Genomic DNA, 24438 nt, shown 5'->3' with positions numbered 1-24438 from the left:
TCTTTAAAAAAGAAAAGAAAAACTGCCTGAATTCTGTTTCCCTCCAAACTCTGCGTAACAGACACCTCTTCACAGGAATCCATCATTGCAACAATATTAAGCAAAGACTGTGTCCATGGCAGTCATCATTTATCTGTAGCACACAGTCCAGTAGTTCCATTGTCAGTGACAATAATTTCCACTTAAAGATTGTTGATGTGGAAGGGATAAGGTGATTTAACAGGTTAGCTGCTTTTGGCAATGTTAATAGGTGTCCTCCAGAACCACAATATGGAAAGTTCCTTTATATTTCAAAGCAGTTAGTATATTAAAATGTTATGAATGATTCCCAGCTAAAACCATGACTGGTATACATGAGACTTGTTGCTCATAACTTAAAAACTTCAGATGTAAATAATGATCTTTGATATTTGTAACAGCACATTAGACTACAAAAGGTCTTGTAAAAACTTAGGGATGATCATTATATAACTTCCTGAGGCAACAATTTCAACATTTTTCATGGGGGGATGATTCCAGACAAATGGTCTCTGTGTGAAACTGAGAAGACGCAGACCTGTGTGAAAAACGTCCCATCGTTGTAATATACGAAGGCATCAGGTTCAGCTTACGGCCTCTAGGTTGCCTCCACAATGCTCAAAGTATCAGAATGATAGAGGTAGAACTTCCCTCATTGATCATCATCTCCGATTCTCTTCACGATGCAAAAGTACAATCCGAAGCCATCTTTGTCAAAGGCCTATTTGCCTTCATCCCAACCAATGATTTATCATGGGTATATCAGTAGAAGAGGTTCATAAAATATTGGCAAGTTATCCTCCCATTTCAAATGAAGGATTTACCTACAACCAACCAACTCCATACTTGTTTAATCTGCTATTAAATTCTATTGTGACGGAGATTTTACTATACACCACCATTCTCACAACTATAAAATTCTCCTGCAGTTTCTTTCTTGTTTTTCCTGTGATGTACAAGGATAACATGGCTTCCTAGTCTACCTAAGACAAACATCACACAGTTTCATTGGTCTCCCTCCATTTTTAATATTCTTCAGACTTCTAATCCCTTCTTGTTATAATTCATTGGATTTCTTTTTGCCAGAATTCCTATTTCTCTCTTGAATTGCGATAGCCAGAATTGAACACAGTACTCCAGCACAGAGCTCACCAAGAGAAATACCGCCTACCGCTAATCCCACAATGAACGCACGCAGAACAATAGGTTTGCTTTCTTGCAAAGGCACTATGCTACTGGCTTATATGCTAACTTCTGTGATTCAGCTTGCTACTAACTTCTGTGATTAATTTTCTCCTCAGACTTTCATGCATAAATGGCTCCAAGGATTTTCATATATTCACTATATCCAAGATAAGTAGGATGACTATCACATTTTACAATATTAGATTGGTATGTTCCCAGCCTGTAGGGGGGAGAGAGGGAGAAAAATGTGGAAGGAATCATCAGTGCAGAAATACTGACAAAATAACAGAAAGTATAAAAGAATCAAGTGAAGATCTACTACAGATAACTTCTCCAATCAGTATGTAAGAGTTCTATTACAAAATGCTCTGCTGAGAACTCATAAGGGCAGTGGCAGCTGCTGAGGTAGTTAGGTAGGTGAAACTCAGTAAAAGGACCACCTAGGCTAGCATCCTGTTCTCACATTGGCCAACCAGATGCCTGCGGGAATTCCACAAGCAGGATCTGAGTGCAATAGCACTCTCCTCGCCTGAGATTTGCAGCAACTGGCATACAATGTTATGCTCCTCTGACATGGGAAGTAGAACACAGCCATTGTTGTGTCTAGCAGTTGTTGATTGCCTTATCAGGCATTTGTCTAAACTTCCTTTAAAGCAATCCTGGTTGGTAGCCACCAATACCTCTTGCAGGAACAAATTTCATAGTTTTCTGTGCTCTGTGTAGAAGTACAGTGGTACCTCTAGTTACAAACTTAATTCGTTCCAGAGGTCTGTTCTTAACCTGAAACTGTTCTTAACCTGAGGTACCACTTTAGCTAATGGGGCCTCCCACTGCCGCTGTGCCTGCACAGCTAGTGCACGATTTCTGTTCTCATCCTGAGGTAAAGTTCTTAACTACTTCCAAGTAGGTACTACTTCCAAGTTAGCAGAGTCTGTAACCCGAAGTGTTTCTGACCCGAGGTACCACTGTACCTTTAAGGCAGTGGAGAGAGGAATGCTGCACCCAGCATTGTGCAAGCACATAACTGCTAGCTAGTCATCCTTGGTATAAATTACTGAAGTCAGCAATGGTGACAATCCAGTCAGAAATTGTGTGCTATCATGGTGCCGGCTGTGGTAGCCCAACCTCCACAGCCACCTGCTTATGTGGATTGGAATGCATCCCCTACCTTCAAAGCAGCTGCCTTTGGTTTTTCCTAATGAACCACTTCACCAGCCACTACTTCACAGGGAGGTGACTAGGGTGGTGCTGTGGTCTAAACCACTGAGGCTCTTGGGCTTGCTGATCAGAAGGTCAGCAGTTTGAATCCCCATGACGGGGTGAGCTCCCGTTGCTCTGTCCCAGCTCCTGCCAACCTAGCAATTTGAAGGCATGCCAGTACAGGTAGATAAATAGGTACCGCTGCAGCGGTAGGTAAACAGGCAGGTAAACAGCATTTCCTTGCACTCTGGTTTCCATCACGGTGTCCCGTTGCGCCAGAAGTGGCTTAGTCATGCTGGCCACATGACCTGGAAAGCTGTCTGTGGACAAACGCTGGCTCCCTCGGCCTGAAAGCAAGATGAGTGCCGCAACCCGATAGTCACTTTGAGTGGACTTAACTGCCATGGAGTCCTTTACCTTTTTACCTTAACTTCACATGAAACAGTTGTTTCCTGGCAACAAATCACAAATTGTACCTACTTATTTGACTAGTCATTAACTCATTTAACTGTGGAGAGAGGATGGTGGACCAGGTCAGGCCTGGCCTTTCCATCTCCAATGCACACTGCCAACAAGTCCTGTTTCCATAGCTACTGCTCTTTTCTCAAACCCTTCACGCCCCTAAGCTTGGCAGCCAGGAGGCCTCTAGCACACTTCAGGCCAGTGTTGATCCCTAACCTATGGCTCTTGTTCTTCTCAACATATTTCCAGCTGTAAGGCACCACAATATATTTCACCATGTAGCGAACTATGCCTCTTTAGTCTTTTCCTGCTTTATAGTACAGCAATGGTCAAGCCTTTTAAATCAGACAAACTCTGGGCACATTATGAGGGTTGAAATGGAACATAACTGCATGAAGTTGAAGGGTTCATTTGGCATGAAGTAATGCAGGGAGGGAAATAAAGATTAACATAGGCATTTTGGGTTGCCCAGCACTGGACAATCGCTTCTTTCCACATTTTCTATACTTAGTGCACTGACACTTCGGCCTAATTTCACAGTTCAGTGTCTTCACTTCAGATTCCATTTCTGCGTACAATAGAGCAACCCAGCCTTGTGAACATGGCAAATGACTGTGGCCACTTCTTGTGCTTTGGGAGGGAGAACAGAGATGGACCTGTGCTCAGGAGGGAAGAAAATGGCAGGATGCCTAATTCATTTGTCCATACAGAGCAGACAATGGCAACTTTGCCCTCATGAATTAGGTGGTTCCCATATGTTAGAATAATTGTACTGTCAAATAACACATCTGTAACATCTCCCTTTTGCTTCAGGCCTAACCAAGAGAGAGAGCATCACCATGCAATGCAGGGGAAACTGCATTCTCACAAGATGGCAATTTATGTTGCAATAGTGACGTTTCCACACAGCAATGTAATGGTAGTAACAGCAGCGAAAGAAATGATAGACCTGTCGCCATCTGCCATAAATCATGCAACCTGCTTGTATGAAGCACTCTCATACCCCTATGAGAAAGACTGGGGCCTTTTCTTCCTTGCAACTACAATAACAGTGGCACGCGCATGGAGGCTTGCCAGAGACGTACCAGATGAATGGGCAAATACATCAAAGAAGTCTGTCAGGCAGCAGGAAAACAAATGAGGAGTGGGTTGCAAGGGGTGGCAAAAGGCAAGGGGATACATGGGGACAGCTGGGCTAATACGGCACAAAATTATAGATAAACATTTGCTCATATTCTTAAGTTTAATTGCTTTGATTCATTCTCTCTGTGTGTGTTAACTCTGCCCACATAATACTCATAGAAGAAATGATGGCCAAAGCACAGGCATTTAATTTCCCAATGTATTTACTAGTAGCTTAAAATATTGGAGTGGGATGAAAACACCAGCATGTGCATCTGTGGTTTGCATCAGCTTTTCATTCTGGGATTGTTGTCCTCTGACATTGTAACGTAAGCCAAGTTCAATAAAGGTGGCTCTCTCTCTCTCTCTCTCTCCTCCATCAAGAGAGGCACTTTGGTTCTTCTTCAGCATGGTAGCTGGCCCTTATATCATGCATGCTACAGGGGCAGAAGACATCAATTAGAGAAAGGAAGCAAAGTTGTAGTCAGACTTTCAGTTGATCAGACTAAGAGAAGGCAGAAAGCCTTGTGATCTACGCAGAAAGCAGTAACATGAGATTCACTTTTCTTGGTAATATGACACCCAGAATCTGCAACCTACCTTGAAATCTCTGGGGTTCCCACCACCAACCAGTAGCTTTGGTTGAGTAGGAAGTAGGTAATTGATATATGACACACAGGAGATTCTCCTTGAGTCCAGTGGAAACAAACTCAAGGTTTTTATTGCCACCCCTGGTACCTCACAGTAATTAATCTACCTGGCTGGCACCAGATTCTGTTGGGAGAGCTGTTAGGTCTGGATCTTATTCAAGGAAGCTCATGTGGCACTGGTGACATGAAGCACTTTCTATCTGATTTGGCTGGTGTGCCAGCTGAAATATTTCCGGAACAAAAATAGCCTGCCCACATTTTTCCATGTCGTAGTAATAGCTTTCACTATGTAGATAGGGTTGTCCCTGATTACTACTCAGAATGTTCTGTTGGTTCAAATTTAAGACTGAGTAAGAATGCCCATTTTGACAGAACTTTGAAGGAAAAGAATCACAGAAACATAATACTGTTTGTCCAATGCTGTAACATAGGCACATGACTCCTTTCTGGCCATCAAATCATTCATTCTAGGAGCATATTTGCCTTTACTTTGTGTACTGCAGGCATATGAAGTACTCTTCCTTATAAGCAGATATTGCAGACCAGATCCTAGATGACAAATCAATACATTTGTGGACAGGATCTGCCCTAAACTACCTGTCTATCAATAACCTGAAAAGCTCCTCATGCAAAGAGAAAAAAATGTGTGTATTCGTACACTGAAAGATCAAGATTTTGTCCTTTTTATGGACAAAATTGCAAACACATTTGTTCACAATCTTTGCATATGTTAGCCAGATATTATAACCAAAGCAAACCTCTTAGAGTCTCTAGGCATTTTAGGAATTAATGGATGTTTTCAATATGACATGCTGCTGTTTCTAGTGAAAGGTAATTATCTTGTACCATTGTCATCAGAATTTACTTCCTTCCTCACATTCATATCTGCCCAAGTCCTTGATTGTATGAAATGTGCCATCAGAACTTAATCCATTAGGAAGGGTGAATGTTCACTTCAGAAGTTGGGTGTCAGCATGCTACCCCTTGGTTGTGTCAGACCAAACTGGCAGAGTCCCATTCAAGACCAAAATGTGCAAGCAAGCATCTGGTGCAGCATAGACCATTGGCAACGTATTATGCTGCCAGTGCATATTCTAAAGTGCTTTGTGATCAATATTGCGTGTGCGGTGACACAAAACCTCATGAAATGAATGCATGTTGGAATGAATGTGATACTGAGAAATGAAGCTCATAATGAGCTGAGCATTGTACAGACTTCCCCACTTGCTCCTGACCTGTGCAGAACTGCTTTCCAATTTGTGAATTTTGGTTTAACCATGATTGACAGCTATGCTAAATGGTATGTGCCAGGAGCAAGGTTTGTAATCACATTACAACCTACATACTGAGTTCCACATTCATTATGAATTTCACTCTTATTTCATCATTTCACTCACAAAACATGCCTTTTCTCCCAAAATTTACTGCACTACTGGAAAATTAATCAGATTCAGTTTTTTGAAGCTCCAGGTAGATCTTAATAACTGTATGAGAATGAGCACAGTTTATTATTCCTGTATAAATAATGGCCCCAATCTAACAGTGGCAGGTAGCCATTTCAAGAATCCAGAAATCCTCCTGATCCAACTACTAAATCCACCCCACTCTTTCCCCCTTATTCAGCTGATTAGTATATGTATACATACAGTACAGGTTTTCTCTAAGGGGTTAGATATGCACAGCCCCAAAGTTGGATCAATGGGTGAGCTATATGCAAAGCATCCATTTGAGCCTTAATTCCTTTACCTAGCTAGGGGCTGCATGCACAGAAGTCTACTTTCATTCATGTATGCCCTGTCTATCTGGATCAGGGCAAGTGCAAATTTCAAAATAAAAGAAGAACCTTCAGTGGTCCTCTGCACGTACGTGTGTGTGTGTGTGTGTGTGTGTGTGTGTGTGTGTGAGAGAGAGAGAGAGAGAGAGAGAGAAAGAGAGAGAGAGAGAGAGACCAACACATTTTCAATCAGTACCTCTTTTTCTCAGACACTATAGCAATAAAGCTTTACATAATCAATTTAATAAATCAATAAGACTGCATTGCCATGCAGTCATTCTAGAATGAAACCTGCCATGAAATATACAATATTATTTGCCAGCCATTAAAACATTTCCAAATTGAAAGGAGAAATCCTAAACGCCCTTTATAGAAACATGCATAGGACTGTCACTTTATTAACCATCTTTGGTGAGGAACTTAAAATTTGAGGTGGTTTACAAATAAAATAATAAAACATTCACCAATAGAATCAAAATATCATTTATTTATTTATTTTGTAAAAAACCCAATTCTAAACATTATTAAAATTGTGTATTGAAATTGTCTGTCTAGTGATGAAAATATAACAATGCGGATATCAGGGAATCTGCCCTGGGAACAGGGTTTCAGATATGGAATGTTCAAACTAGGTCCTCTCCTTGGGAAGAATCACCCTCCCTGTAAATTATATTATATATAAAGAAAATATAAGATGTTACTGCTCTCCTTCATTTCCTTCCTGCCATTCTATCTTATAGTATTTTATTGTTATAGTGGTGTTTTAGCGGCTGTTTTTTTTCCCACGTGCACAAGCTGTTACTTATGTGTTGTTTTTACCTGTATGGGCCTACGGCCGTAATAAATTCAATTCGACATTTCCTTCCTTAAGTACAGATACCTTATCTGTATACAGGCGTCCATTCTGAGTCCAGTTCTTTCCATCTCTGTTCCCAGGTCCTGCTGAGTAAACCACTCACATCTTATGCAATTCAGAGAAAGCACATTTGGACACATTTATTGTGTGCTTAATGCTCTGTACTTGTAACCAATTAAAATGTGCCAAATCTGGCTATGATTAGGAATGCAGAGTAAAAGCTAATGATCTATTTCCTGGCTTCAAATGAACCTTTGCATAAAATTGAATATTTCAGTCTTAGGTACATGATCAAAGAAGATAATCTAGCAGGAAATGGCCCCCAATAATTGCTTTGCTTTTTATATGATTGTAATAAATAAATAAACAATGGCAATTAACCCGGAATAGGTAGCTATTGCAACTGAAGAATTTTAACTTCAAAATGGAAGAAATGGCTTAGGCAAAGATACAAGCTCATTCTGCGATACCAAGCCAGAAGATATTGTTGTGCTCTCAAGACACCATAAATAACCAGAGAGCCTGAACTGAGATTGTATGTGTCTATTAATAAGAGGATTGCCTTGAGATTCAAAAACAATTCCCCTGGTAAAAAAAAATCAATAATATTTTCTATACCACTGGGAATATTTTCTATACCACTTTTTGCCACTGAAGCATTGCAATGTCAGCAACAAATATCAAAGTGAAAAAGGTCTCATCAATGCAGCAATATTTTAGGGAACGTCTCATTCTTTGGCAATATCTGCAACAGAAACTCAGTGTCTTCTTTTTCCAGAATGTTATGTAAAACTGGAAAACATCTCAGGTCTTCATTTAGCAGTGTTTATGAATGCTTCCTACTGTTAAATGTTTTCACTACCACAAAGACCCACAAACTAAGATGTGTTCTGGTGTTCACCTAAACAAGTGGAAGCAGAAAGTGTTTTCCAAGAGTTTTATGCTAACTAGCATGTGGACACATGTATACTGATTCAGCTTCACACCTTCAGAACCCAGGGATTGCATTTTGGTTTCATCTACCATTCACCCATCCAAACCCATATTACCCATGGTGCAACTGGAGCAATTGCACCAGAACCCATGCCTCCAAGAGGCCCCAGATTGTGAGCTTACATTTTATAAAGATAGATGAGTAAATTGGCCTCCTAGAAAGAGACAGCTGTGCTTGCTCCTGCCTTTTAGCTTTTTTTAGCCAATGAGTAAAATTAAAGCAGTGATTGATAGGTAGTTTTTTTCAACACCAGGCATTAGGAATCCCTGGGTTCTGAAGAGCTGGCATTATCACCTTCCATTTAATGCACATTAAATTTCATTTCCTAGACCATGGAATTTCTGTAGCTTGCCCAGATACTGTCTGATATCTTCTCTCTCTTTCATTATTGATGTTGGCTTATTTTATGGATGAATGTTCACATTATTTTATTAACACTACTGCTAGAAGTTTGTCATAGGCTTTGGCTAGAACAATAAACATATGAACTGAATTAATTCACCACATAAATTCATGCTAAAGCTACTTCTGCCCATGAATGTTACACTGAGCACTGTGGTCAGTACTCTCAGACGAACTCCATGTATAAACCTCACCTGCTGCTCCCCACTGAAAATCTCACTGAACTCTTGGACAGCCCCAGGAGGCAAAGAACATTAAAAAAAAAACCCCACTATCTGGCAGAAAGTTTTAAAAATATCCAGTCTCCCAATTTCTCTTCTGAGATTTAGAGGTAAAAGTATGTCAGTGTTTCCACTGTGAAGTCCTCATTTGAAAGGTTTAGTCTTTGAGGGGGAGCAGAGAGGAAATCCCTTGGGCTGTCGTTTGACATACAGCTTTTTAGTCCAGATGGGAAATTATTTTAATTTCTGTTTTGTTCTGGGGTTGTTGTTTTTTTTTTAAAAAAAAAATATTATTCATTAGTAATGTGCATGCTAATTTCAAACATTTCTGTGCTCAAATCTGAATAGCAAATGAGTATGTTTGGTTAATTTAACGTTTCTGTGTTTCAGGCCAATAGTTCTTGTGCCAGATTTGTGCCTCCTGGCACTTTTAATAATACAACCTAAGACTTCTAACACCCTAATCACAAATTTACAAGGCATGACCCAAAGCCTGATGCACACTGGAACTATTATCTCCTATGAAGGGAATTGCTCTTCATGGATTGTACATGAGGTGCACTTATATAAGCAAGCATACAGATGCAAGAGACAGCAGAACTCTATATTTACCATATTATCAGAACCGTTGTGTGAAGTCCACTAAGTTCTTTGAAATATAAGGAATCCAGAAGGTGTAAAGCTATGTTTGAGGTCAAAACATAGGATGAAGAAAGAACACAGGGAGGCGTTAGCTGGCTCAGCCACTGACATATGTGAAGTTATTAGAACATCTGAAGTACACGCAGCTGCACACATGTGAAGCTCTCTTTATGTACAGCTGTACATGTGTAAAGTCTCTTCAGATGTTCATTAGATCAGGGGTGTGACCAAGAAATGTCCCCTGGAAAGAAATCCAGTTCCTGTGTTTAAGGAACATAGTCAGCCAACCTAAAACATCATCATTAGATAGACAGATGTAAACCGAGACTGTACCCATAGAGAAGCTGTTCATATACAAGAATTGAAAACACCGGGCATAAGGAGTCCCGCAGGCTTTCAACTGAACTGTGATTTCATAGGGGGCTAGAGAGGGTTGATGTTGTGCATGTCAATAGACTAGTGGAGGTATAAACTGAGAAGTAACTTGTCTCTTTAAAAGGGAAGAGGAGAAAGGTAGATAATGAGAGCTTTGTGGAATGGGTAGTGGCTAGGAAGAAATTCAAGTCAATACACATGTAAAGGCAAACCTACCTAATTTATGCTTTTCAAAACATATGCAAACTGATATACAGCCACCCTTCAAAACTCATGCTTCTCCAAATTTTGCAGTAAAGTAGTGTGTGTGAGAGAGAGGGGGGAGAGGGAGAATTAGGCGAAAATGTTAATAAAATACACATATTGGTGAAAGCAACATATGTACAAAAATCCATTATATTGAGGGAAATTGCTTTCTAAAATTAATGTATATTTTAGGGGGGAAATGCACTGCAAAACTGATGAATTCTCATGAGGGCATCCACCCCCCTTTTTTGCAATCTGACATCACAATGTAGAGAACTGAGCTTAAGACTGGGAAAATAAGAAAGAGAGAGAAATGGAAACTGTCAGATTTGCCGATCCCTAGAAGTGACAGTGCTGGAAATGGAGGCTTGCAGGGTGAATAGGTAAGAGCTACATCAGCTGTTACTTTCGGTATGATAATATTAGTTATGGCAGAGAAGATCAGAATTAAAATGGGTTAGTAAGTATATATTATCCTTTTGTCACAGTTCTATTCCCCCCCATCTTGAATCTTTCTGAATGCCTGTTCTGACAGTATACATAGCGTTTAAACTATTAAACTATTTCCAGATTCCCTTTTGATAGACTTTTTGTCTAAAACCTTTCTCATTTAAAGATACCCAATAAATTCAGGCATTGATCTTGACATAAGCAAAGATCATACAGATAATGCTTCCATGGTCTATAACGTTGTTAGATGACAGGAATAAAACTAGAGAAAGACTATAATTATTTCTGTAGGGTGGAAAATTAGATGACTTGGTGCACAATGAAAATTGGACCATGGTGATATGTTTGTGCAAAATTTAAATGATAAGCTCTGTGATTTTGCCATGTTTCATGCCACAGAATTCATGAACCAGTGCCAGATTATGTAGTTTAAATTTATGTGTAGTTTATATAAAGAATGGATTAAACATTGTCTGGAAAATTCAGTTGATGCTGGGTATACACCAAATTTATAGTAGCATCTAATATTATTTTCACTTAATACCGGTTTTTCACAACTGCTCTCCAATTCTACATACCATAAAAGCCAATTTCCAATCTGAACAATTCGTCTTAATCCTCCTGCCTCGTGTATTTTGTTTTATTAGATTGCAAGAGAGAAGAGCATGTTATGTCAATATACACAGATTCCCAACTCTGTATATGACGAGTAACAGGGATATAGAGGGAGGATTTTCAGTAAACTAACAGTCAGGAGGCTGCTTCCTTGCCTACCCTCAGCCTAGACCTAGACCTAGACCTACACACACACACACACACACACACACACACACACACTTGTTGCTTATTGTGCAATGTTTGATTTGAGCTATGCAGTCAGAAAAGCTAAACAATACCTAGATTACATGCATGTAATATGCATGACCTCTTTTACTTCAATGGTCAACAAACATTTAGCACAGAGAGTTCTGAATTCTTCCCACATGCTCTGTACTGTCTATTTTTAAACATATACATTAAGTCTTTTCAAATCTTTCCTGGTAGTCCCCTTTTAATAGCACTCCCCCCCCCAAAAAAAAAGCTTGGATGGACAATTCAGATTTTTCTTTTCTTTGATTAATCCCATCACTCCTCATTGTAATCCCAATACAGCCTTCAACATCTCCCTGACTGCCTCTCCTACTTCAGTCTTTAAACCTTTTAATTATATTCCATTTTTAGCACAATGTAATTTTTTGCAGGTAATGTGGTATGCATGGTAAAATAAAAATGCCTATGCCCATTGTTCTGGTATTCCTCTATTAGTAATATATGTCTCCAAGGTACAGTACCAATATTAATACATTATTCTTCTCAAGGTTTTGTGAAAAGAATCGAAGTTAAGTGTACACTTATTAATATTATTATTTTACAGCAGGGAGATCTTGGGCTCAAAGAACCTTCTTGCAGTTGATCAGGTACAGCAGTATATATCTTGGCCCTGCATGTGCCTTAGAAAGCTTGAACTACTTTAGTCAAGGGCAAATCAAGTATGGCAGAACCAGAATTAAAACAGATTTCCATTCTGTTTTCTATCTTTAAAGAAGGTTTAATTTCCAAGGGTCAGACAAGATGTACTGCTGAGATAGCACATGGTCTCCTGGTTAAGTTATTCACATTTCCCCACATTGGGGGGGGGGCAGAGGCTTCAGGAGCAGTATGCCAAAGTGGGTACCAGTTGCTGAAGGTCAAATAACAGGGAAAGGCTGTTGCCTTCAGATCTTGCTTGTGGGATTCCTAGAAGCATTGTTTGACAACATACCAAAAAGGATGATGAAGATGGCCTCTGCAAATTCACCAAATTTTACCAGCTCAACACCTGACATCATGTGTAGGGCAGGTGAAGAAACACAGTGGGGGTGGGATGGTTTTGAAATCCAAATTAGGCCACTTGCCAGACCTAATCTGGCCCATACGTTGATCTCTTTAAGTTCTATTGCTTACTTTAACGATCTTAGAAGTTATATGAAGCAATAAGGAAAACGGGGACCACATTTTGGCCACAAAAAAAATCCACCTCATTTGCAGGTGTTGATAGTCCAGGCTGGTCTACACAGCCCTTAGGTATAGTACTGCAGCACTCTTATGTTCTTGTTTGAGGTAATAAAGAACCATATGAGGGACTGTGAGCCCAGGCGCCACTTGCAATTTCTTCCCATGAAGAATCCCAACTGGCAAACTGATCAGACATGTCCTAGGCTGTGAGAACTTCTGTTAGCTTTAGAAGAATCATTGCCACACACACACCAAAAAACAAACAACAAACAACCCACAGATTTGGAGTTAAGTAGACTTAAGGAATATGATGAGGTCTGCAGCAGATGGACAAAGACACAAATAAATTTGCTTGAATCCCAAGCTACTGTTCTGCAAAAAGAACAGTTCCTTCTGTTCACTGATGGGACTTCCATCCAGCAGAGATTCCCACTGGTGAAAGGATAGAGAATTTTTCTTTGCTTCGGCTTCCCTCTGTGGCCCCCTATGCCACCTCCCACACTGTCCAAATGGTTCCTTTCAACTATCCAGATCAGATCTGGGGAAGCACAGAAGGAAATCAGCAAAACCTCTCTCCCTCCTTTCCACCTGCAGGAGAATTGTGTTCTACTGACAGGATCCAGTTCACTTTGCAAGTTATAAAAGGCCACAACTTTATTTGAAATGTGAAATGCAAGAGGCAATAACTCATTACAGACACAGTTCATTGCACTGTAATCTGATGGAGCATGAAAGGGCATAATAGATGACATGCGTATATTAAGCCAGGGTCAATATGCAGTCTGAACTTTAAGAACATTCAAACAAAGCGAGGTGGCACTGAGGTTATAAACCTGTGGAATCTGCCATGTACTTCAGTCTGAAGTGGGGAGGGGGACTTACATGACTGTATGCTGCTCCAAACAAACAATTCCATTAAAAAAAATGGTGTTGGGAAGAAGATCCTGCACTTGACATATTTATCTTCTGTACAGAGGGTTTTTTTTAAAATGAGGGAACATTGAGGCACATGACCTTGCACCTACAGTGCACAATGGTATAGCCTAAACCAGGCATAGGCAAACTCATCCCTCCAGATGTTTTGGGACTACAATTCCCATCATCCCTGACCACTGGTCCTCTTAGCTAGGGATGATGGGAGTGGTAGTCCCAAAACATCTGGAGGGGCGAGTTTGCCTATGCCTGGCCTAAACCCACTTTGAACACGGAAATGAGAACGAACCCCCGAGCCTCCAATTTCATATAGAGGTGAAATATTTAATCAAGATTAGGAAGGAATTACTCAAAATATGGAAAGGATAATATAATGTAACCCATCAAGGGATCCTTTCCTCATTTGCTGATGTGTCAGCTTCCTGTTAGAAGCTAAGCCTCTGCCTCACTTTCCGCCAACTGTTCAAAGGCAATTTTCACGATGGTGAGTTCATTTTCACATATATCTAGAGCCTGAATGTGGAAAGATACAATGAGCATTAATAGCTTGAAACTGGACACACACAATTCCTTAGCTTTCTGTCAAATGTTAGAAACCACATTTTTTTTGGGGGGGGACCCTTATTTGTAGAATCCATAGTAGATCATTTCTTTCAAGTTGGGAATGGCTATCTTAATCTCAGAATCCCACATTTAAGGGTGGGGGGGGACATAAAGTAAAAACAACAACAACAACCTAGAATGAAGAGAGACATAAGCAGCTACAGTTTATAAGCCCTTATCTTTCACTGCATGTTCCACTCCATATCGGGAAGAAAGGCAAAGAACCAAGCAGGGAGAGGTAGAAAAACCCTTCTCCTTCCCCCAACCCTGCCAAGAAAATAAGGGGAGTGGCCTTCTGCCATGCATACAGCATGCACACATAGGCCAGCATGGATGCATAGAGCCAGGTAGGAGCTAAATAAACTAATGTCAGTGGAGAGATAAACTGCAATTGCCTTAGCACCCACTCACCCAAAGTCTCATTGTGAGATTAACCAGGAATTTGTTCTATCAACTAGACTGGCGAAAGGAGATGGATTTTTCTACCCACTCTACATTGTTTGGCATTCAGTTTGGGACTAGAAATTAGTGCTGGGGGTTGCCTTCTAAGCAGTAGCAAGCCCAGCCACAACAGCACAGCAGTGCAGTGAAGGAATGCTATTGGTGGGTCGTGGGAGGCACCATGTTGATGAGTGAGTCTCCCCAGACCTGCCACATAAAGCTATGAGAATCTGGAATCATAGAAAAGAACCCATACTGAGGCCTTACCAGAATCACACACCCAGAGCTTTGAGACTTAGAAGGTTGTAAATGAAGCATGTCTCCTTCAGCACTGGAAGTACAGCAAGATGGGGACAGAGGCAGCTGGCATAGTACTCCCAGCCTTGAGATACATCATGCTCGCCCTTTACTTGGGTGGTACAGGGATGAGAAATTCTTGTAGGTCTACCACTATTGTAGGGGGAAAGCGGTAAGTCCGTGGCAAGGCATCTGCTTTGAACACAAGGTCTCTGGTTAAATCCCTGCCAGCTCCAGAATGGCCTTTGCCAGAAATCCTGGAGAACTGGTACGGTTACTGAGCTGGTTGGATCAATCTGCCTCAGTATAAGGCAACTTCCTATGTACCTTTCTATGTTAAATACAAGTTGTGGTTTCAGTTAACCCAGTGACAAATGTCTTGCCTCTTTGTTCCAGATGTGAACACAACTGAAGTTTTCTATCGAACATCAAACTCTTCCCAGAGCAGGGGTAGGTTGAGCATACCCAAGCCACTCCATATACTAATAATATAGTTTCAACTTACATGTGAATATGGAACTCTTCAGACATTTGGCGTGCTGCCATTCAGAAAGTGTCACTGAATGAAGCATGTATTTGTCAAAACATAGCTATCAATTAATAGATCAGATTATGCAGGAATACAAAGGAAAATGCTGTCACACTGAGTGTTTATTCCTATTGTGGCATTTGGCTCACTAATAAATAATAACTAGAAATGTGTGATCCAAGGTGTGGAAGCTTTTTGAACTTTTAACAAAGGCTATGACTCATCCAAACAAATTTGAGCACATTTCCCAGAGATAATACACACATTATCTTCAAGGTAGAATTAATTAGCTGTGGCTTGTTTTCCTGCAACTAGAATTTTTGCATAGTGAAATAACACATTAGAAATACCATCACATGCTGCTGATGATCCTAAAGGCATAAATGTATGCAACATTAGTGTTCTTTTATGACTGCAGGTGAAATCAATGGGTCAGAGACATGTGTCCCAAAAAGATATGGAATGGAAACTCCCCCAGGCTGCTGGGGACATGGGAAACACAGCAAAGGGAGAACTCTGATAGGCCCATGAATCCCCACAGTTTGCAAGGACTTATCTATTAACATCAGGAGGCAGGCAGTGGAAATTATTAATGGCAATGAATGGGAAAATTTAGGAGCTTTAGGCATGTATTAGAGCACAGATGGTGCTCAGGATTACGGCGAGATCCTGTTGGCATTTGAAGTTCAGAAACATTTTTATGTTGTTTGTACTCCAATTAATTGAGACCATTATTCACTTAACTTGCCTGGTGGTTGTTTCTCCTTCACAGAGTTAGGCCAACTTTCCCCTGTCTTCACAATGCCTTGGACAGATTACTTGCAAGAGATTCAAGTGTTGAACTTAGAACTCGTCTTTCTCCTCCCCACACTCTTCAGGTGTGCTGCCTCATTTTTTTTTATTATATTTTATACATTTGCCTTGGTTTTTGCTTTGAAAATAAGAAATTCCTATTATATTGAGCTGCAAAGCTACTCCAGAGATGCAGAGAGGTGAAATGTAAAGTCGCTAGACCCAGGAAATCGGCACTCTGGGCAGTGTGCAGCCAGTTTCTTCTGCAAACTTGTAGGGTTGCTTTCTTGTTAGTTTGATCCTAGACAGGGAATTGTACATTTGTATGTGAGGCACTGAGTATACTTCCACAGAAGTTTGATAGATAACCATGTACATCTATAAAAACTTTAATATTGTAATTGACTGACAATATTGATCCTAATAATTAACACTCTGGAAAATATGGTCCTAAGAAGCAACATCTTATTTCTTGCACCTGGGATAATGACAGTTACATTCCACATAGTGGAAAGAAGGGGGAAAGAGACTTTACTCGCACCACTGCTACCTCCTGCCCTTACAACAGGAACGTTTTGGAGAAGGGTAAGGCATGGGAGGATCTCTAGGGGTTTCTGGAATTGGACAAGTCACCCTTAATTCGCTTGCTTTCTCCCCCTGATCATTTGCAAGTCCCTTATGGAAAAGTTGCTAAATAAATGATTGAGCCTACAGGGAGATAGCCCATCACTAGAAACAGCTGAATAGAGTCCCAACTCATCTTTTATAAAACTCAGTGACAAACTCCAATGCACTTCAGTGGTGAAAAAGCAGACCTGCGATCATCTACCCTCAGTTAAGTTGTACATCTTTCTGTGACTGTCACCTATATTGTACAGTACTAGCAAAGCCTTCAAGAAAAATGGCTCTAAGAACTGTGGTTATTGGACTTGATGGTATGTTATTTCCCTGCTCTTGATGTATACAGGCCATTATTCTTTATTTTTCATGATGGTTCGAATATACCATTAGCTGCCACAGAGGACTGCACAAGCCAGTCTCTTTCAATGAGGGGGCTCTTAGAGAAGAGAGCCCTGCAAGTTCTTGTACTGCTGAGAAGCTGACTACATAATAGCGAACATGTCCAGTGTAATTAAGATGAATGATTGTATACATAACCAAATGAATTTTATCATTTGTAAATTTGACGTTTTCCCTATACCACTCACAATTGCAATAGGAGCAAATCACAGATCTTCTTAGCAGTAGTCAACTACAGGACAAAATGCAGGCAGTTAAAAAGTAATAGCCTGTATTCCTTCTCCTAACCAAGTTCTTTTTCTTTTTCCTTTCAGCATAATTTTGAAGGGTCAAGTCCTGTTATTTATTATATTTCATCCTTGAATAATGCTAAAAAAAAATAAAATTAGCCCATCTCTGCATTTATTGGAAAAAAGAAAGCCACATTTTTATACACTACGATATAGTAAGCACGCACTTTGGGACATCACTGACTCAAGCAATGTCAAGATAGAAGTTATATTTGGCAACTCTTGGGAAGAATGAGTAATGTGGACTGAAGTGTAGCAGAAAGCAGGTTAGCAGCTCCCTCATTTGACAAACTAAAACAGTGGGGCAGAAAACAGTGCTCCTGTATCTTCTGGCAAAGTCCCAATTCAAGACACATCTTGGCTTTACAGTCCTAAAGTTCCTGGTGTTTTCTGGCAGTTGAGGGCACAGCTGATCCAGTCCAAAAAGACATTCTTCATGCTTGCTGTTGAACAGCAACTCCCATCACCCCCAGCCAGCTAAGCTAATGGTCAGGTGTGACAGGAGTTTTAGTTCAACAACAAGGATGAAGAATGCTGTTGAAGTTTGAAGAAAGCTGTTGTATAGGTCCACCAGGGCTTGCCAGCACAAGCTCCTTGCTCCTGATGCCCAGTAATGATATGATGTGTGGGTGCTATGTGGTCTGGCTGCCAACTACAGCCACTTCCTGGGAGGGCCCATGCCTTAAAAACCTATGGCATTCTTTCTTCAAACTTTTCGATTATCAGGCTGATTATTTTTATTATACTTGCAGTTTGCATTTTATCCATTTTTTAAAATATTTATTTTATCAATGTCTCACAGTGCACCTGCTTTAGTGATACCTGGCTTACCTTTGTACTCTAAGCGAACAGAGAGTCACAGTACCAGGATCCTGGAGACAACCATAAATAGCAGTGGTCAGTATCTGAAGGGGGCTACTGTCACACCGATATTATCTGATGGATATCACATTATGTGTGCTATATGCAATCATAATTAGGGAAAGGGTCTTAAGCCCTGTACCCCCAAGCCTACCTGGCAGCAAGTCCCATTGGCGCATATAGTATGTCAAGTCCAAAATCCAGCAGTCAGGAAGCACAGAAGCCCTGGAGCATCCAAGCCAAGGACTATCAGCATGGGCAGTTGACACATCACCTCATCTCTGCTTCCCTTTTGTACTTTGCATGTTGATTGCAGCATCTGGGCTTGATGAAGCATGTGACCTCACCTGTTCTGAGCCCACTCCAGCTGAGGAATCACACACCTCCTCCCTGAGCTAACAAACCTCACTTGGGTTGTGGGCCCTTACCTGCCTCAGCCTCCCAGAACTTACCTCCCACTGCTCCCTACATCTCAAAGCCCACCTTGATCATGGAGACAGGGGCCTCTCTGGCTCTGAGGGGTCTTGCCCATCCCCTTGCTGTCCTCTATCACCCTGTGTGTATTTTCCACAACCCCAACCTCTCCTTCCTCATCCCCAGCTTATCCTGGTGGGTCCAAGTCACGGTTGCACCCCTCACTGGAATCCTCTTCCTGCTCCCCACTGTCCTGCCAGTTCATGACACCTTAAGCTCAATAGTAGAGCATCTTCTATACATGTGGAAAGTCCCAAGATCAATTCCCATTTACCTTTGATGGACCATTGCCCATCCACCATACACAATACCATGGTCTGGCTCAGTATACATTCCTACATTGCTTATTTGTATTTCTTGTTGTTGCTTATTGGAAAAGTATAAACAACAGTTTGCTAATTTTCCTTCTTTTTCTTAGGAGGCTCCTGCCAGCAAAGTTTTAGGTAAGAGACAGGGCAACTTCTAAAAAAAACCTTCAGGATCATACTGGCATAGATATATGAAGGACGTGTATCTGGTCCTCCGAAAAGGAGGGAGGCTTACCAGTGTTTGAAGATTACAGACATAATATTGACAGCTATGCTGCATTCTTGAATAATTTTCATCTCCCTACCACAAATAAGGATCTAGTCAATATCTTCACCCTGTTTTTAAGTCATTGACTGAACTATTGAACAGCACCACTGACCTTAGGATATTCTTCTGAAAAGGCTTGTATTTCCCTGCATTGAAATCCAGAAATTAGTAACTGCTCACAGTTTTAATGTGTTTCTCCAGTTGTTTATCCACTTAACTCATTCAGAACTCTGCCAGTGAAATAACAAAGCCTACAGTAAAAAAAAATAAAAAATTAAAAAATAGGTGACAAGAGAGGAAACGTTCACCTCTTGAGACCTTTAGAGAGAAAAGCCTTTCTTGTCCTCTTTTTTAGTGAAACTGCCATTCGGAGTGCGTCCATTAGGTGGAAAGCTAATTCCTGCTCCAGGGCAGACCATTGATGCATGTATTAATGTCACTTTCTAACTCACAGAAAGTAGTAAGATAAAGCAGGCACATTGAATAATTGTTTGCCATGTCCTTTTAAAAGATGAGAGTAGATATTCTGACTGCATCAGAAATCAGATTTGTGGAGATCGATGATAAAGAAATATTATGAAAAACTTGCACTGTACATAGTTATTAAAAGGTAGATGGCTTTTAACATTGATAGGGCTGTGACCAAACCAATCTATGTCCAAGAAGGATTAAGTAAGTATAAACAGAAACTGAAGATGCTCTGGCAAACCATGTTTCATATACTTCAAAGCAGATCAAGAGAAATCTGAGAGGTATGGAGAGTAGCCAGCATAATGCCATTATTTTTAAAAGGTCTAAGGAGAGACAAGGAAACTAAAAACTCAATAATTCATTTGGATTCTCAAGAGGATATTGCTGTCAACTCAGACAAAACCATTATGCACATCACACACCTCAATTTTCAGAAAATGTTCAACAAAATTCTACATTGGTTGCTCCTGTCTAAGATGCACAATCAGGAGGGAGACTGATCAGGCTGAGTGAATAAAAATGCCATTCCAAATGACTGCCAAAAATAGAAAAAAATATATATACAGTGGTACCTCGGGTTAAGAACTTAATTCGTTCTGGAGGTCTGTTAACCTGAAACTGTTCTTAACCTGAGGTACCACTTTAGCTAATGAGGCCTCCCGCTGCCGCCGCACCTTCGCCGTGTGATTTTGCTCATCCTGAAGCAAAGTACTTAACCGGAGTCTGTAACCTGAAGCATCTGTAACCTGAAGCGTCTGTAGCCCAATGTACCACTGTACTAGTTTTCTGTACATAACCCTGCACTGAAACTTTTCTGAGATCTTGTTCTGAGATCTTGTTCTTTTACTCTCTCTCATTAAAAGGCACATTCTTGAAACACAGTTGTAATCCTCATCCCCATATCTATTGTCTCTAATTTTTGAAAATAAGTATTTTCTTCAATAAGGCTTGAGGACTACAGTACCTAAACATCTGTTGCACTGGTATTCAACTGGTGGGGCGGGACCACCTAATGAGCTTCAGCCTGATCCAAGGCAAGTCAGAACAGAAGCACTACCATCATGCAAATATATGATAGAAAATTAAGAAATGGCTCCACAAATGCATACTTGGGTTAAAAAGGTCCTGGGTCTGTAAAGTTGAAGATATCTGATCTACATAATATCTAATATGACCATTTATTTACTTATGTACTTATTTCACACGATTTATATACTGCTTGATTGTAATAAAAAAAACAGTTTACAAAAATAATAGAAGCAGCAGTAGAAAGAAAAACAACTAAAACGAAATATACATAGAATAGTTCCTGCAAAAACAGCAGGAATATGCAGCTACCATGCACATCCAGAAGGAACATCTAGAGTTCAGGGAAAGATACTGAAAACCAGACCCCCTACAATCTTTGTTGCTGTTGGAGCCTTTAAGAACTGCTCCAGAACATAAGGGGTGTGTGGCATGTAAGAGACCATCTCCTGCAGGCTCTAAGAAATCTGGTTGACAGTTCCTGGCCTTGGCACTTTGGAGGAACTGACTGCCCGTTATAGCATTTATCAGTACCTGACTGCACTAGAAAGTTTTGCCATAACTGACTTTGGTTGATACCATTTAACCTAAATGTATTTGTACTGATATGTATTTGTAATGACTGATATTGCTTATTTTATAATGAATTTAAAATATTACCACGTCGTTATTTTCAACATGCATTGTTTATCTGGAATGCCACATTATATTTTGAAATTACCGTAATTAATACTGCATTGTTTATTGCAGTGGTGTATTGATATTACTTTGGTTGTTTTGTTGCTGTTGTTGTGAGCCTCCTTAGGCATATCTAAGTGGCAAACAAATTGAAATAATAACAATACTTCTGCCTAGTTTCTTGTACATATAAGAATCCTGAAACAAATTGCACTTGTTACTTGCAAGGGGATGTTCTGGAATTGCACTGCCTTTGGCAATATTTCTGGGTGCAAAAACATTTGTCCCCCTCCCCCCACACACACTTCAAAGCACCTTCCTTCTAGGTAGCCACTGGTGGAGAGAGAGAATTGGGACTGCTGGAAAATAGCAGTAAAAGTATGGAGGGATATATAGACTTCAGAAAATGTACTTGACAGACTTTGCAATCAATACAAAACTAGGTTAAATTAGCAATTAAACCAACAGCCCATGGCACAGAAACTGAAGAAACACAGATTATTATTTTTAAAGTGTTCAGGAAGTTCATAAAAGTGAAGAGAGGCGAAGAGAGCCAGGGAAGTAGGTTCAACATATCAGATTTCCATCAATACAGAGACATAAGAACTAACTAGCAGGGAAATACTAATCTCAAAGAGCTTCTTTGTCCACCTGCACTGTTATGATTCACTGAAATTCTAGGTTTCTTTTTCTTTGATGTGGCAACTTTGCAGGTGTACAATTTCAGACAAATGTCCTGGTCATGAAAAAAATAAGGTGGGGTCATGACCCTGAGGGTCAAACTATGCATAATCCAAATATGAGAATGTAGACTCTACACAGAAAAGTCCAAATGAAGGAGGGCTTCACCGTGAGTGCAGAGCCCAGAGAACACCATTTTCCTCAAGGCCATAGACCATAAGAACCCAACACCTCAGTTCATCTTGCTGATGCTTTTGTGGCTTGAGGCTGTTGCATAGCCATCATCCTTTGATTCTGAGGACTTCATTCCAGTACTGCAGTCAAGCTGTGATCCACCAATGAAGTCAGAGTCAATACTTACCAAATTGGACAAGACCATTTAAAATACACGACGTTTCCTTAGACGGCATGAAGCTAGACAATTAACTGGACCTCCAGCCTATTCAATGCTTTAGTGAAATTCAGATTGCTTCTGAAGCAACATCTGAGCTCTGCTCATATATAAGCATGCAGCCTAGGTGCCATTTAGAGCTGTCCAAGGTCCTGATCATGTTAGGCATACTGCTTTGGCCTAGAGTCCTGTTGTAACCTGAACTCCAAGCGGAATGCTCACTTAGACTTACACTCCAGCCTGGCTATTGTCACCACCTGGAAAATCATAGGTACCATTGTGTGTGGGCTTCATCACTTTGCTTACATGTGACTGCAAATGAAAATGCATATGTGAAAAAATACTAGGCCTTTGCTTATATCAAACAACAAATCAGGTAGGAATTTAAATGAGCAACTGAATGTTGCTGCCTGGGGCAAAAACATGGATCTTAAAACTTCTCTTGAAGAAATTGCACAACCCTAGTATGATTACATTTACAAGTGAAAGATACATCCACATTGAAAGCATCTATTAAAGTGATATGTAATTATTTTATAAACAGAGCCACAAAGGCAGCCTATAAGGGAATCTTCTCTGCTAAGCTTACCATGTTGAAATGATTCCACAGCTGCAATTATTCAACTATACTCTGGATTTATTAACTACATTCTCTTGAGGCTACATAAAGCAATTCTCACTGTGAAAATCACGTTGCCCGCAACATACCATTCTTTGTAAATGGTTAAGTGTCAGGAGAATCATGAATCCATGCTGCAGTAAGCTATTATTATTTTTCTTTTATGCAGTTATTATAAGAAAAGGAATGTGAATAAAGAAACTGTCCCAAAACTGGCATAATCATATTTAGGCAGATTTAAGTAATGGAAAAGATGGTGATAAATACCAAATTGATGGTGGATTACAGCTCCCATCTCTTGCCAAACTATTTTAATGATGTTATAATCCATATTTAGCAGATGAAAGGAGCAAGGCATGTGTTAGAGACCATCCACATTTCCATTTGTGCCATGATTTCAAGGACAGATCCATGATTTGTAGGCACAAGTCCAAGTAGGTTTCCTTTTGCCCTACCACTTTCCTTGGGGAAAACCCACTGTTTACCACTGATTTGTAACAAATGTCAATCGAGTTTTCCATGGATTTACATTTGTTCTGATTCAGCAGTAAACAGTAGGATTTCCAGGGAAAGTGGCGGGACAAAAACAACAACACATGGACCACACACCTGGAAAGCATGGGTCTGTGCCTAAAAATCACAGCACAAATGGAAGTGTGGATAAGCTGAGTCTGAGTAGCAAGTTGATCAAAGCAAGGGGTTCCTCAGCAGTCAACCTGTATGGGTCTCCCAAAGTACACTGATAACACTCAGCTCTATTTCTCCATAACATCTGAATCAGAAGATGCAGATCTTCTGTTCCTCCACTGCCTGGATGCAGTGGAGGAACAGATGAGGGAAAATAAGCTGAGGTTGAATCCTGTCAAGCTGGAAGTATGTGGGTGAGAAGTTAACAAGACAACTGAGCCAATCCATCAGTACAACCTATTTTACACTTCCCAAGAAGAGCACCTAAAAACAACACAGTATGCTTCAGGCAAACACTTTTTAATTTACTACACTGGTGGTGTAAAATGTTGTATCAAGACTAGCAAAGAGAAAAGGGTGGTGGTGCTTGTTTTTTTAATGTGTTAACCCATGAGTGTCAAGACCAAAAAGTAAGTAGCTTTAGACATGAGCATAATT

Source organism: Podarcis melisellensis (genome assembly GCF_964234715.1).
Source record: "Podarcis melisellensis genome assembly, chromosome: 3".
Classification (NCBI taxonomy): domain Eukaryota; kingdom Metazoa; phylum Chordata; class Lepidosauria; order Squamata; family Lacertidae; genus Podarcis; species Podarcis melisellensis.
This window is presented reverse-complemented; position numbering follows the sequence as displayed.